This window comes from Trichosurus vulpecula, chromosome 9, assembly GCF_011100635.1.
Source record: "Trichosurus vulpecula isolate mTriVul1 chromosome 9, mTriVul1.pri, whole genome shotgun sequence".
Lineage (NCBI taxonomy): Eukaryota > Metazoa > Chordata > Mammalia > Diprotodontia > Phalangeridae > Trichosurus > Trichosurus vulpecula.
In genome coordinates, this window is record NC_050581.1 from 166,622,622 (window position 1) to 166,635,580 (window position 12,959).

The following is a 12,959-nucleotide window of genomic DNA, read 5'->3' on the forward strand; positions in this document are numbered from 1 at the left end:
TAAGTAAATGCTAATTGCCACTGTCCCTATTTTGTTCAACAAGAAGACTTTCCTGCCAGCCACCGAGACTTAAAATCCTTTGAGTTATGTATCCCTCTCATTCATTGGATCTATCACCAAGTCCCACCATTTTTCTTTCAAATGACTTATATTCATCCTTTCCTCATCATTCTTCTTCCTCAACCCTCATTCTTACCATGTCACGTCTAAACTACTGTAATAGTTTCTTTAATGGCCTCTATGACTAATCTCTCCTTAAGATTAATCTTGCTGCACTAATCATTCTTATATTACTTCTCTACATTCCTTAATTCCTTCAAGTCATTCCCCTATTTAGGGAATTAACAATTTGGTCATGAAAGATTCTCTGTAATAAAATTTTGCCTTTCATACCCAACCTAATCAAACCTTCTTCACCTTATACTCTAGTCAAGCCACTATTCAGACTGTCCTCTAAATTTTCCTATATGTTTGTTCCATTTTTATTTGCACTATTTATTTTCTTGGAATATTCTCCTTATCCTCTATATCATTCAAAGCTATATCTAACCTCAGAATCAACCTTAAGATTCATCTTCCCTGATTAGCTAAATTGATTTCTTCCTGACTCCTAATAAACCTGTACATTTTTGCCAGGTATAAAAGGGATTTGAAAACTCATTGTCATTATAGGATCTACAAGTGCAGAGACAAGTATTCTCTCTCAACCCTGACCACAATTGTAACTATCATGATCTTTGAGCAGGAAGGGAGCTGAGTCATGCCCAGTAGTTTTAAGAGACCCTAATAATATTGACCAAGAGGAATGAGTGGGTGGGAAAACAACCCCATCTCAAGCCATGAAAGCCTTGGCAATACAAGGACAACAAATGACACCAAGAAACAAAAAAGAGAAATTGAAAGGAGAAAATATCTACAGCAGAGAAGGATGAGAATGAGTTGGCCATTAGCCTCTGCAGGCATACTGAAATAGAATACTTGGGCTGAAGGTACTTGTACTTACTTCACATCATTTTTCTAAATGTATTTTATATTACCAATCTAGACTAAACTCTAGAGAGGTCAGAGTTAGCTAGAGAAATAGAGGGAGAGGGGAATGAATTTACAAGAGAAAGGCAAACCTGTCAGAATGTAAGGAATTTTTCTGAAAGATCTAAGGTATTGTGACTCTATTCATAGGATTGAAACTTGGAATAGTTAGAGAAATTGGTAGATCAGAAACAATAGAGGCTCTATTTCACTGTCTGCCTTAGAAAATATGTTGTTGATGTGCTTTGTACATAAAGGGAAGTCTAAGTATGATGCCATCTAGGAGCGGATCTCAGATAATGAGAATTGCAGAAATGCTAGAGCACATTAAGAAACTTCCATTCTTTCTTCCATAATCTATGTCTATACAGGAGAAGTGGAAAGTCTGGGATCATCCAGTTGGTTTGAGAGATGATAGATAATTCAGAACTAAAAGTCCTTCCATTGAATAGTAATTAACTAGAAAGAATGGGAATGTGAGCATTATTAAGATAAGAACCTAGAAAAAAGTCTTAAAAAATGTTTGGAGTTGGGAATAATTTATATTCCATCACTAGAGGGAAGCTTTTGTATTACTGTGACAGAAAATGAAATAGAAAAAAAAACCAGGGAAGGAGGAAAGACATTATTTTTTTTCCTTAACCTGTTTTAGGAAATGGGGCTGTGGGGGTGGAAAAAGACCATCAAGACCATCTCTTATTTTTATTGACAAATTATAATGAATGAACTAGTAAGTCTCATTCTGTGATATCTAAAATCAGTAGCTTTTCATAGTGAAGCCTCAATTAACCAAAAAACTCAGATAAAAAATTTTAACCAAATTCTTATTTAAATATCATAAAATGTGGAATTTTCTCACTTTAATCTTATTGATACATGTAGTGATCTAATTCAAATTTATTCCTTGTTTGAAGAATTTTAGAATAATCCTTGAATCATAGTTATTGAGGAGATCACCACAGTCACTTTGCTTAAAACCTCTAATTTTACAAATAAAAGAAAATGTAGACCAAGTTGATTAAGTGACTTGCCTCACTGTGCCCTTGGCATAGTTAGTAGTGGAGCCTGAGAAGGAAAGGCACCCAGTATTTATTAAGTGCTTACTATGTTCCAGGTGGGGAGTGGAACTGAGAACTCCTTACTTCCTACCCTCTGTTTTCTCTATACAGTTACTTCAGTGTTTGGCATTCTTCCACACTATAAACTACTATAAACAATTTGAGATTTTGCAACCCATGTATACTACAACAAGATGGTCCAAATGTGGGACATACCACCTACATGTACATCAAATGATTATTTGGTGATATCAAATATGTCCCATAAGGAGCACTTCCAAAAGTCAATTTGTAGCTAGAGAGAGACAAAGGTATATTGAAATTACTTAACCTACTACCTTTAGCTCATCTTCACATGAGTAAAAACAATGCTATAATATTACTAGTACAGCCAGTGGATGTCTCGTATTTCACTGTTTTTCTTGTTTGATGCTATTTTATTAAACCCTATAATGCCCCTTGAGGCAGTTAGGAGGTACAGTGCATAGACCACTGGACTTTGAATCAGCAAGACCTAATTCCAAATCCTGTCTCAGACTAGATGAGTGTTTCTAGGCAAATCCCTTCAGCTCTGTGCCTCAGTTTCTTCATCCATAAATGAGGATGATAATAACAGTACTTACATCCCAAGAGTGGGTATGGAACCAATGAGGTAACAGAAGTAATGTTCTCTACAAAACTTAAAGCACTAGGTAGCTGTTTTTATTATTACTATTGCAATTAGTTTCTACTGCTACTACTCCCTTATCTCCATAATCAGGGTCAAACGAAGTAATATTTGTAAATCACCTAACACAGCCCCTGGCATTTAGAATGTGCTATAAAAATGTTTAATTCCTTTTCCTTCCCTTCGGAAATCAAGATGCCCCCCTCCAACCTTTATAAATGCAATGAAAAGGGAATAATGGAGATTACTTTCTCATATTGCTGGGATTGCTCAAGAAATGATGATCCCATCAAGGCATTCATCATTCAAGAAAGTGAGTCCCAGGGGCAGAGTCATCCATACTTGAGTGAGTCAGTTGAAGAGGTGGAGTAGCCTGGAGATTAAGTGGCTGGGATTTAAGGAGACCTTGTGATCTGAATTGGTAGAGGAACTAGCAGTACCAATGAAATCACTGATCATTGAAGTATTCAATAGAGATAGAATATTTGCTTTGGCTAAATTTGAGATATTATGAAGTTGTGTCTATGCATGTACTAGCAATCCATACTAGGGCAAGACCCCATCTCTTAAGAGAATGTTCAGGATGATGAAGTCTGCTTTATAAGATATGAGACATAATTTGAGTATTTTAAATTAGTTTAATGCCTCATAATAGAGGAAAAATACTCAAGCTTGCAGAAATACATCCCAGTGAAAAGGACACATTGTTTCTCCCTAAGTGGCTGAAGGTATTTATAACTAGTATTGTTTTGGTTTCTGTTGCTTTCTTTCAAACTACCAGATAAATCTAGTTCCCAAAATATCTGATTTTACATGTCCAGGTATATCCAGAAGTATACGTGGAGGTAATATTAATAAATAGAATCTAAGGAAGGTTTGTCAGCTCTTTGTCACATTTTGAGATTCTTAATTTTTTTTTTTTGGAGGGGGAAGGCAGGGCAATTGGGGTTAAGTGACTTGCCCAAGGTCACACAGCTAGTAAGTGTGTCAACTGTCTGAGGTGATTTGAAGTCAGGTTCTCCTGACTCCTGGGCCGGTGCTCTACTCCCCATGCCACCTAGCTTTCCCGAGATTCTTAATTGTAACCATGCCTGGAAGACATTCCTACTTTTCCCTCTTTGAATCATTTGTTTTCCTCTATATTTTGCTTAAACACCACCTTCTATATGAAACAAGTCCTTACTCCACATATTCCTTGAACAGATTGACAAACTTATTGATCAATGAGTTGTATAGAAATAGAAATATAAACAAATAGAAGATAGAAAGATGGATAAATACATAGATCCATAGGCAAAAAGATAGTCACTGGCCCTCTGGTATGGGACATTTACATAGAACAGGGGAAGAGCACTGGACTTCGAATCAGGAAGACTCATCTTCCAGAGTTTAAATCCAGCCTCGGACACTTATTAGTTGTGTGACCCTCAGCAAGTCACTTAACTCTATTTGCCTCAGTTTCCTCATCTGTAAAATGACCCGTAGAAGGAAATGGGAAGTGGTAGTCAGGCCTGGTTCCTATTTTTTTCTTAAGACTTAAGACTTTTTTCTTAGACTTGGGGGGAACCAGATGAAAACAGGTTTATGTTGGGAGAAGGAGATAAGGATAATGGCCACAGTATAACTGTATATTAAGGAGATAGCCAAGAAGCAAATAAATAAATTTATCTTCTATTTTTTATCTATTTAATCTATTATTTATATTTCCCCAATGGAATGGAAATGTCTTGAGTGTAGACATTGTTTCACTTTCAGCTTTCTGCTCCCAGTGCCTAGCACATATTTGGTATTTAACAAATGTTTGTTAATTGGTTTATTTCAAATATAATGTTTACTATACAAAGTTGCTAATAAAGTGAAGCTAGAATACGTGGTCTGTTGGCTAGTTAGTACTGGAAAGTCTGTTGAGTTTTATAATTCCTCATACTAGCTGAACTAAAGAATACTTCCCTAAAAGTCAGCTATAAAATATCTCCCTTATTTTCTATTTATTTCCAGGATACTTTATAGATACTCTATTTTGCTACAAAGCATAATGCATTTTCATGCTCCAAATTGTTGTTCATTAAAACGTTTTGGGACATGAGGCTTATTATGGAACAAAACTTACTTTACACTTAACCAAAGAGATATGCATTCATATTAGAACCTAGTGTATTTCTACAACTTAACTGCAAATTAATTTGGGCCATTGTAGATCACTCACTTTTGCTACAGGGATGTCTTAACATTCCATCGAGGTAAATTACTGTAGACCTGTGTTTCCATAGCAATGAGGGTAGCCCCTATTGTTTCTTCATGTCAATCATCCCAGCAGTGTTTGTCCTGGAGGATAGTGGAAGTTAGCAGGGGGGTAGGACCAGCATACCTTTGCAAAGCTTTAGATTGTGAATCCCGGGTAGGCAGTGCTCCGGAGGAAAAGGCAGGTTTCCACAGCAACCCAGAGCGGCTCCTATTGTTTCAGTGTGTCACTCATCACAGCAATGTTTGCCTTGGGAGGTGGTGCTGAGCATTTCTAGCAGTTTTTTTTTTTCAGGATCCAAAAGATTGTATGGCAGTGCTGCTATGGTTACCATGGCTTTTGTCTTGGGGGAGAAGCTGGGAAAAGGGAATCTCCTTGATTCTATTTGGAATTTCAAACATAATTCACTGTAATGAAAAAGAAGAGAGATGCCTACATAACTTCTTCTTAAAAAAAATTCACACATTCTGACCTCCCTTCATTAAAGTAACTTAAGAAAAAAAGGGAAGAGTGTGAAAATTATGTGTCAGAAGAAAATCATAACAGAGGACTAGCAATTAGTAAAAGTATTCAAGATGATTAGGATTGGGTTTGTGTCCACTTTTTTTACAGAGTATTTTGTTCGATGTCACAATGCGGATGATGGGCAGCTTCCACATTCCAACCTAGCAGTGAAGTTCTTTGAGATGGACAGGCAAGGCTAGGACCATTTGGCTGCATGTTACTGATGAAAGGATGCCCAGCAGAAATGGCTGTGAAAACAAGGATCTCATGAAGTTGGAGACACACATAGTAATGGATTAATAAAGGTTTGCTGATTGAGTGATTGAAAATGCAGAGAGAAACCGTCCCTCAAAAAAAAACTGAAAAAAGGAAGTAAAGCAATAAGCATTTACTAAGCATTTACTGGGTTTTCTCCCATCTCACTACCAGTATCTTCCCTCTGAAAACAACTACAATTATGTGTGTATATAAATGTGTACATATATGCACATATATGTATGTACACACATACACGTATGTATATATCTCTAAATATATGTATATAAAATACATATATGCACATGTGTATTATGTTTTATGAGTATATATACACATGTATATTATGTATACACATATATTATATATCTTGTATGTAGTCTTCTTTTATATTATAATGTTACATTAGATGTCTTATATATTGTAAATAAATTGTGATTAAAATGTGAGCCTGATGATGGCTGTGTTGAGTTTTTTTTTTTTGGGGGGGGGCTGTTTCAACAATCTGGCTAACAGCTTCTGTGGGTCTGTAAGATCCACCAACAGCTAGCACCCAGAAAGCTGCCAATATGCTGCAAAAGCTCAAGTTCTTTTGATCTGCTTGAGTAAGTAAACAAACGTTAAGGGATTGCCAAGCTTACTTTAATTCAGCATACAAATATCATTCACTTAGTTCAGGGGAAAAAACCAGCACCCCGAACTTCGGAGCAAAATACAAAGTACAAACATCGACAGACAGAGCTTGTCTGATTCAAATCCCAATACATAGTTACCAGAGTTTAACAAAGTCTCAGCATCCAGGTTACAAGCTGGAGAGCTCTTAGCTACAGCTGCCCAGAGTCCCCGCATCAACACCATCGCGAGTGACAGCCTTGAGCAAATGGCTCTGTCTTTTCTTCTTCAAGCATTTCAGATGTCACCAAAGATCATCTGAATGACCAGAACTTAGGGTCCTATGATTGGCTCTGGACTTAGCAACTCCCCTCAGTTAGCCCCACCTTGGGCCCCACCTTAGTTACCAATCCACACCCACATAGGTTTTACACCTAATAGGGGTTTGGGCCTGGGGCTTAGCACCTAATAAGACTCAATGAAATACACTCAATTACTCAAAGGAAACAAAAGCCAAACTCCTCAAGGGCACTGGTTGAACTAAGTGCTAAGAGCCCATTTTGCTTACCAACACAGGAGCTTTTAGTATTTAGTACAATGTTTGGCACATAAGTAAATACTTAATAGATACTTGTTAATTCATGTTCTAGGCACTGTACTAGGCACAAACAGAAAAGCAAAACAGCCACTGCCCTGTAGGCTTCCGTTGTAAGGGAATGTTTAGGAGTTAAGAAATCAGAAATAGGTTAAGTGATCTGCTGAAGCTTCCTCTTGTGATAAAAGCCAAGTATTAAGGCAATATAACTTAAGGGAAAATGAATCAAGACACAGATTATTTGCTCAGGCTACTAATCTCTTCATTGGCTATATATAAAGCTACTCTTTTAGGTTTAATTGAAAATCATGGAACACTATGGGAACTGAGGAAACTTTTTACTGCAATGATAAGATGTCCCCTCTTGCTCATTAGTATAAATTAATGTAGCTTCCTTGAAGAATGTCAATTTGGAAATGGGTCTTTGGGTTGCCAAGAGAATAGTGATTCCTCAGAAGGACACAAAAGAATCCATGTGTATCTATGAGTGTTGTTATGGAGGCAAGGGACTTAACAGCAGGTATATAAAGCTGTTCAAGTTATCAGGGGAAGCTATTCATGATAAAATTTGAGCATAGATTAGGCCAAATCAACTCTGGCAAGAAGAGAATAGCTCCAAAATAATTCTCATAATGTCTCCTTATTCATAATTTAAAAAAACATTTTCAAAGACTTATCATGTACTCAGCACTAGGAAAACTGAAAACCAATCAATAAACTTTTATTTAGATTCTACTCTATTCCAGGCTCTGTTACTAAGCACTACACAGAAATGAAATAGCCCTTGTCAAGGCAGATGCTGGAGAAGTGGATACGGAATTAGGCCTGGAGTCAGAAAGACCTGAATTCAAATCTGGACTCAGATTAACAAATTGTATGACCCTGGGTAAGTCATTTAACCTCTTTTTTGCCTTGAATTCCTCAAGGAATGATAATAATAGCATCTATTTGGCAGGACCAAAGTGCTTAGTGTAGTTTGCGGCACATAATCGGTGCTATATAAATGCTTACCCCTTCTCCATCCCCTCTTTCTGTACTTTTTCTCTATAGGAATATTTTGTTGTTTTCGTTCGGTTGTTTCAGTCATATCTGTCTCTCTGTAATCCCATTTTAGGGTTTTCTTTGCAAAGACACTGGACCGGTTTGCCTTTTCCTTCTCCAGCTCATTTTACAAATGAAGAACTAAGGCAGACAGGTTTAAGTGACCTGCCCAGGGTTATAGAGCTAGTAAGTACCTGAGACCAGATTTGAACTCATGAAGATGAGTCTTCCTCATTCTAAACCCAGTGATCTATCCACTGTGCTACCTAGCCATCCCATATAGGAATATAATAATTATTAATTAGAAGTAAAAGTTCCCTAAAACATAGAAAGAAACTGCAATATGGAAATCATTCATTCAAAATGAGTGATATTTTTTATACATCCTGTATATGTACCATGACAGAAAAAATATTTATTGACTTCTGAGGAGCTCAAAGTATTTTATAGATTTTGCCACCACCAGCATTATCATCATCATCACCATCATCATCATCATCAATAAACATTTACTGAGCATCTAGAGAATGGAAAAAAAAACAACTTCAAAGTGCTGACTTTAGCTATCATCCTCAGAAGATTTTTTGAGGGATGTAATACATTTAAATTGAATTACTCTTCAACTTGACTGTAAATTAAATAGATGATTCCAGAGATGATGTGATTGAAATTACCTGTGAGATATATGGACATTTACCTCAGTAATTGCCTTTGAGATATATGGACAAGACAGTCATCATGTCCATATAATAGGGACAAATTTGACATAGAATTGAACCATGAGGTCCTTCTGATGTGCTGGGGGTGTTTTGCTATTTCTGTTTCTGTGGTTTTTTTCAAGCAACATGTATTTTAGGGAAGGCAGCCAATTGGCACAGTGGATAGAGCACTGGTGCTGGAGTTAAGAGGACCTGAGTTCAAATTTGGCTCTGTGACCCTGGGCAAGTCACTTAATCCTGTTTGCCTCAGTTCCTCATCTTTAAAAAACTGGGAAAGCAAATGGTAATTAAGTCCAGTATCTTTGCCAAGAAAACTCCAAATGAGATCAGAGAGTCAACTTAGTCCCTATAAGGAGCCCATATACAACTGGTCTATAACATAGCTTAGTTTTTGTTCAATTTTATTATAGCTTTATGAAAATAAAAAGTGGTGTGATGGATAATATAGTGCATATATATTTATTTTTTAAATATTAGACCATTAAAAAATCTTTGCAAATATAATGGAAGTTTGAGGTCTTACAGGCATTCTAGGATTAGCAGTTCAGTGGGATAAGAATCCCCTCTAAGTCCTGAGTTGAAAAGAAAACTAGAATCATGACCAGGAGCTCTTAAATGGACACGCAGTTTGTGAGAAATATGCTGAGAAGAAGTGAAATGCTGAGTAAAAGCAGAAGCCACAGGACATGGCATCCCCAGTCCTACTTGGAATGCAAGTTATGAAGCTGCAACCCCTATTACACGTGGAACTCAAGGTCATTTTATGAGAATCAGAGAGCAGTCTAGCAAAGAGTATGGCGAGAAGTAGAAGTCTGATTGAGGCTATTATTAATAATGGTAGTCACAGGTAGAAATAAATAAATAGGTTGGGTCTTAAGGAAGAAAGAATACCTCTCAGCTATTTTAGTGAATGAAATCTTAATTATTTTTATACACACAAATACTCATCAGCATATATATATATATATATACACAAACACACATGTATATGTGTGTATACATAAATATATACACATGCATATGTACATACACACATACATACACATATATCCATATACATACACACATATATACATACATACATACATAACACAGTAGAGCCTGTAAAAATTCTGTTAGAAAGCTAACTGCAATTTGTGTCCATGCCTTTAAGATTACAGACACATATAAATTGTAGGTACAAGTAAATTAATTTTGGAAGAAAAGAGAAATCAAATGATTAAAGAAATACTGTCAGAAATTATACCTGCAAAGTAAGAGAATTGAGTACATCCAGGTACATTTTCTTTTATTTTTGATAAATTTGGGATTTTAATTAGTTTAATATCAGACTTAATGTCATAGTATCTAATAAATATAAACATTATTCTTTTGAATATGTAGGATGTATTCAAATTCCATTTAATGAGGTCTTTATCTATTCATTTTATGCATTTTTAAGGTTGCCAGACTGTTCAGTATTTTCTTTCATTTGGTGGCAGCTATCTGAGCATAAACTAATGTCTTAAAATAATAATAGCGATGGTTGATTAAATAAAAAGAAGTAGCTTGACTCATTACAGGATCACTTATATAGAACTGGAAGTGACCTGAGATGTTACTTGGTCTAACTTCTTCATTTTATAGCTGAAGATCAGAAAGCTGGTGTCTCTTACCCATAATCACCCCAGCAGCAACTGGTAGACCAGGGATATTAACCCAGATTCTCCCACTCCAGCTCTCTTGAGCTTTCCACTTTACCACATTGCAATGTGTACCAAATTTTATGGTCTGGTCCAATTTATATTTCTTTATTAATCATTGGTCTTCTCTTCCTTTGGTTTATTTCCCCCAAAGGGAATGGATAGGGAGAGGAAAGAAGGAGCCTGCTGGAAGAATCCTGGGAATATAAAAGGATACAACTTGAATTGGAGAAAATTGAGAAGATGCCATTATCAAGAAGCTACAGGAATGGGGAAGGCAGAAAGGATACTTTGCTCTTTTCCACTGGTTGGGAAGCCTCAAATGTGTCTGTGTAGTAAGAAGGAAAAGACTCTTGCAGAAATGGAATGTCAGAATCCCTGACAACCATTCTTCCTGCTTGACCCACTAGAAGAGTGAGAGCTAGTTTAATAATGCCCTCTAAATTTGCTCAAAATACTTCTCACTCCAAATGCCAATGATGGACTCTCTTGCTCTAGGGACCCCTGTAATTTACAGAAACTGCCTACTCACAGTAACTTTTAGTAGACATAATGGAGCTTACTTAGAAGAGCATCTGTTCCTGCAGATTAGACTTACTGAAGGCACTGCATAAATGTCATCTTTTAAATGAATGTCCTTTAAGGGAATAGTAATAATGAGAACTATACTATTTTAAACCAGGGGGAAATTCTCAGTAGGCTATCACTTTGGGGTCCTGCACAGGTATGTTCATTGTATAAAGTCTTGATATAATGTTAACTTCCCAAAATGAGGGGTTATTTCATTTTTGGCCTTGACTATCTAGCACCTAGGACAGTACAGTGGCTGATAGGTTATAATTGGTCTTCATTTTAAAATTTTGATTTTTTAATTATAGAAAATTTGGTTTTGGTGCCTTGCAGGAGGAAATAAAGAAAGAAAAAGTGAAATGGCCCCTACCATTACTTAGCTTATGTTTTATATGGGAGCACAATAGCTAATACTAGGTACATGAATATGAATCAGTACAAACCAAAAAAATATACAGAATCAATACAAGATGGGGGTGGGCATAAGGGGTGTGGCAACAGCAATGAACAAAATCAGAGAGTATCTCCTGTGGGGAACAATATTTAAGCTGAGCTTTGAAGGCAAGCAGGGATTCTATGAGTGTGATACATGGCCCGACATGGAGGTCAGCTGACACAAAGACATAGAGCTGAGAGATGTCTGTTGGGGTCCTCTCACCCCTGGTAGTCCTTGACCAGCAAGGACCTGTCTTGGTACACAATGATTGAGGCGGGAGTCAAGGATGGAAGGAACTCCATTTATTGTTTCAGCAAGCAGGATTTTTATGCAGTACTAGTCTTCATTACTGGGTGCAAGCAAGCTCGTGCAAGATCCTCTAAGCTTATCAGGAGCCCCAGGGGCATGCATCACAGCTCGTGGACAACTTGTGTCCAGTCCTTATTTGGAAGGGGGCATGTGCTGTTCACAGCCTGCCTTATCAGAGGAGGAGGACCCAAGCCAGACTGTGTAGCCCCAGATAATTCCTTTTTTCCACGGGACTGTCTGTGGGCCTCAACTCCCAAGCTTATCAGGCTCTCAAGAGCCCCTTACAGATGTCATGTCATCTTCAAGGCACTGTAAGAAGGTTACTTTGAGTAGACTATAAAAATGTGTGAAAAGTAATGTACGTAATAAAGTAGGTGCTTAATAAATGCTTATTGAGCAGTTTATAATTGGCAATTCTTATTTTACATTTGAATGGTTACAAGATTCCTTCAAATTTAAATCCGTGATCCTGTTAACCTCTGACTTTAAACCCAACACTACTTTCACTATACCCTACTGCCTCATAGTAGTCAGTCAGTATTCAATCAATACACATGGCAACCTGATGTTTGTTGAGTCCTAAAGAACTATAAACTCATAATCACTGGGTAATGAATTCTAAAAAGGAAATTTAAACACACTAGTTTATCATCAAAATAGATTTAATTTAATGTTCCTAGGTAACACAATCAGTATAAATAGGACCCCCCCTCCCCACCTTTAAGCGATTACATTGTAAGCCATCCTAATTGTTTACATATGTCCTTTGAATATTACCATCATAAAATTCCATGGAAATTGTTCGATGAAGAATTGTGTGAGGCTCAGTGCCAACTCATCCACAAAGGAAGAGATAAATGGATGATTGGAAAAGTATTTGTATAACCAGCTGCAGCTGTGTATAACTGATACCTAAACCCTCATTTGGAAGATATTATCCATCATGCAGAACAAAAGTGAGTAATTTGAAATGATGAATGGTGATGATTTACCAAATTACCACATAAAAATATGTTTAAGCCACATTACGGTTATGACACAGAATCATCAGGCACCAGGACATTCAGAGTGAAGTTGGACTTCACCTTATTTGTTCCTTTACATTTTTCTGTTGTTGCTGTTGTTCCTGTTTTATTCTCATGGGAAAAAATACTGAGCTACTAGGAATATGCATTAGGAAAACAAAAACAACAAAATTAGAAGTGAATCTTCATGATTCTCCCACTATTCTCCAATATTC